At 33.7% G+C, this 4,189-nt stretch overlaps 1 long non-coding RNA gene across 1 annotated transcript; it reads left to right on the top strand.

The window, feature by feature from the left end:
• Nucleotides 1–1,166: 1,166 nt before the first annotated feature.
• LOC11437515 (uncharacterized) lies at nucleotides 1,167–3,293 on the top strand. The gene is made up of 3 exons (XR_003012151.2): nucleotides 1,167–1,636; nucleotides 1,729–1,810; nucleotides 2,871–3,293. It is a non-coding gene; the product is annotated as an uncharacterized lncRNA (long non-coding RNA).
• The last annotated feature ends 896 nt before the right edge of the window (nucleotides 3,294–4,189 follow it).

Genomic DNA, 4,189 nt, shown 5'->3' with positions numbered 1-4,189 from the left:
AAAAACCCAAGTCCCACATCGGATAGATGAGACTCTTGATGAGAGTTCATAAAGAGGAGGCAACCCTCACCTTGCAAGCCGGTTTTGTAAGGTTGAGTTAGGCCCTAAATTTCAACATGGTATCAGAGCTTGTCGAATTCAAGGGCCACCTACCTATTCACGCACCAAGCCCAAAGAGTGATGGGCGTGAGGGGGTGTATTGGGAAAAACCCAAGCCCCACATCGGATAGATGAGACTCTTGATGAGAGTTCATAAAGAGGAGGCAACCCTCACATTGCAAGCCGGTTTTGTAAGGTTGAGTTAGGCCCCAAATTTCAACATCCCACTACCCATCCATGCTCCAGATATTTATGGCAACAACAAGGAATGAAAGGTTTAAAACGTGCTTTATCCCTATTTGGTTACAATCAATAATCACGTTTTTAAAGTAGCTCTTTTAAGTTGGCACCGAGAGAGAATCAGAAACACACTTCATAAGTTCTGACTCAATCCAATACCATTAAAAAAGCACACAAAATAAATCTACACAAAATATATCATTAATAAAGAAAATAAAAAAACATAATTATCTTACATTGGGATTCAACAATATTTTAACTTTTAAAAAGTTAAATTAATCATTTTACACTATTTTCTAACACAATATTTCTATTTTTATCATCTTAACAGATGCTTTAAGGGCACTCTTTAGCATTTTCCATAACAAACACTATGGTCAACAATCAAAACCTTCTCCTATTTAATTGTTGTGAATTTTGCTTTTAAAAAATCTAACAAGAAAAAAAAATACCAAAAAAAAAATCTAAAAATCAAATAAAGCTAAAACAAATATTTTTGGATTTTTGACAATATGATAAAAAAAATTATAAACAATGAAATTTTAGACTTTGAATTTTTTTGAGGGAGCTTTTATGGTGCAGTCAACAAAATGATTTTTTTAAAAAGTCATTTTGTTTAACCAATAGCATAGTTGTTCATGCCATGTCAGTTAGTGTCTTTGTGATGGACCACTGTAACACTAAATTTTACTTTATTACAAATCAATCCTCATACACTGATTTATTAACTTATTTTATTTAAAATTTCTAAAAAAAATAAAAACATTTTTTGTTCTTCATCTTTTCAATTTGTTTAACCTTTCTTCACGTTCCGCATATTATTCATTTTTCTTCATATTCTTCCCAAAATGGAAGACATGCCCATCACTGACAAAAATCATTCTTAACCCAATTCAAAATCGAAATCGAAATTGAAACCAATTCAAAATCTTGAGTTCCTCATCTCAAAATCGAAATCCATTTGAAATCCAATTCTTCCATTCAAAATCGAAATCATGTTCTTCCATGCGGTTTAAAATCGAAATGCAATTCCGCTTTGAACCCGTTCGTATCATTCACTCCTCCCTTGTTCTATCATTACCAAAAGCAATTTCTTAATCGCTTTTTCTATCATAACCAAAAGCACTTACCCATCATCACCACTACAACGAAATTTCGATTTCCTTTCAAATTCTCGCGTGTTACACTTCCCAAGGTTCTATCAATGGCAACATCTTCTCATTCCAATCAACATAAGTTTACCAATCGACTTGCCTCAGAACAAAGCCCTTATCTTCTTCAACACGCTCATAATCCTGTATCTAATCCTTCCCCAATTTCATTTATTTTTTTCAATCTCACTTAGTTTTTTCATTGATTAATAATTTATTTGTTTACATTTAATTCAAGGTTGATTGGTATCCATAGGGTGAAGAAGCTTTCGCCAAAGCTCGCCGCAGAGATTCTCTTTTCGTTGTAGTGGTGATGATGGGTAAGTGCTTTTCGTATCATTCACTCCTCCCTTGTTCCCAAATCACAAAGATTGCGGTGAGGTTCAGTTTGTTCATTCTAGTTTGTTTGTTTCTTCAGTTAGTTAATTTTTTTGTGTAGATTTTTTGGGGTTTTAAAAGGTTTTACATCTTAATTTTGCTGCTGAGGAATGTTGTAACTGCATTTGATTTACAAGACAGTTGTGTGATGTCAAACCTTTGTTTATCTTTGTTATGTTTTTGAATTTTTGTTTGTAATATCTGTCCTTGATTGTGTTTGTGGTTCTGAGCGTATTTGATACAATTTTGCCTGGTAAGATTGGCTTTATGCACCTGTTTGGTTTAGCTTGTTTTAGCTGTCTTGACATAGTTGATTACTGATTTCCAGAGTGTATGCCTAATTCATGAGCCGCAACATTTCTGCTTCTAATAAATACTAATGCATTTGTTGTAGCCAAACTAAAAATGAAATTCTCTTGGGATTGCATTATTAATAGAAGCACTTGAAAATCACTTCTGTGTATGCATCAATTGCTTCTGTTCTTGATCTAGGTCAATTTTGTGGACAATCACTTCTGTGTATGCATCCCTAATTGTAAAATTAAAAATACTATTTAATTTGCCTATCATTGAAACACATAATTGCAAGTCAAGATAAGATTAAGGTGAACCTTGGAGGTTTGTTTCTGTTGCTAAAATTCTCATACTCTTGATCAAAATATGGCCAACAAACTGCAGCCATTCTAAACAGCTTACAAGAGCATAACTTGCTTCTGTCATTAGATAGGGAGTTTATCTTGTCATTAGGAGTTTATTGGTTTTGGTTTTTGGTGTTCCGTATATATGCGGCACCATTTTTGTAGTTTCAGTTTTCGTCTTTCCTTGCGGCTTGCGGGGTTGGCACTAATAAATTTTGCCGATTCAAAAAAAAAATCTTTTTGTGAAACCCAAAAATCCTTGACACTACCATTATATATGACAGTGATTTTTCTTTTTAATTTCAAGAATTGCATGTTATATATCTATTTTGCTGAGTTTGTTAATGATTCAGTTCATTTGCAGGGTCGAACTGATTCATGTTTCAGTTTGTTACTCATTCATTCATGTCCATGACTCGCCTTCCAGTTCTATTATCGCGTGTTGATGTTGGCTGCTCGCAACTGCTCTCAGATATGCAGGCTTTCAAGGTCAGGCTCTTGATATGGAAAGTGCTCCTGGTTTCTAAAAATGAAGTTATACTTGTTTGAAGAGGGTGTTGTCAGAGGGATAACTGTCATGGATCTTCTAATAATAAGTCTGACCTCATTCTATCTGCAAACAGTTGCTCAAAGACCAACATGTTTGTTTGGTCCTTGCTATCTTGTTTTTCAATGTATTTTCAGCTATCCTTGGTCTCCTTATTAGCCCCCCCCGCGTTCTATAAGCTTTTATTTACCCGAGACACGGGTCATTCTGTGAGATAAAATGTTGATGTTGTTTCCTTAAGTTGATCATATCCGAAAATAGCAACTGCAGTTCGAAAAATATCCGATCCTTTATACTTTGGTTAACCCGAAGTTACAATTCATATTTTTTTTTCAAGAAAGTCCTGGAACAAAATAAATAAGAATTGTAAAGAATTTGAATATTCATTTAATATTTGTTATCACCAATTAATGTTATCACCCCCTACTTTTATACATGTTGCAATATCCAAATTCTTGATGATAGGAAAAAGAATCCCCCAATCTTTATAATTGTTCAATAATAGGTGTAGTTGGCTACTACAAACAGTAAATATGTCATTTCAAGCATGAAGTTCTGATTTTTTTTGCTGAATAAGCAGGTAATATCAGGGCTGATCATGCTATGAATAGACCTTGATCAATTAATGAATAATTTGCTGAATCATATAATTGTGAGACCTTTCTTTCACGTGAAACATTTCAGACTTTTAGAGGGATTTTTCTATTCAATTTCCTCTTTCTTTAATGGCACCAGTAGCAACGGTTGTTCTGTTTATCATCTGATTCACTATTATTTTGATCATCAGATTTAGGTTGTTTTTCTTATTGTCTGAGTTGCATCAAAGTTGCATTAGAGAACAAGCCTAATTTTTGTCTCTTGAAGTAGGGGTCGGTGTTAATAGGTGCTACAGAGGTCTCTTTCAATTGGTGAGTGTTCCTTGTATGGGAAGAGAAGAATAGAAATGCAATTATGAAAAGAACCATTTTGTCAATTGGATTCTAATACATGGCTTTTTTTTCCTTGCAATATTTAATAGAAAAGGGTTTTTGAGTTCAATGGCTCTTAACGAATCAATCTCATAAATCTTGTAATGTTCTTAGCGAACACCTGTCTCACCAATTAATGTATTAGGTACTAAAATAAAATTTCTTCCT

Source organism: Medicago truncatula, chromosome 5 (assembly GCF_003473485.1).
Source record: "Medicago truncatula cultivar Jemalong A17 chromosome 5, MtrunA17r5.0-ANR, whole genome shotgun sequence".
Taxonomy (NCBI): domain Eukaryota; kingdom Viridiplantae; phylum Streptophyta; class Magnoliopsida; order Fabales; family Fabaceae; genus Medicago; species Medicago truncatula.
The sequence above is the reverse complement of the archived record's forward strand: the minus strand, read 5'-3'. Positions and strand labels throughout refer to the sequence as shown.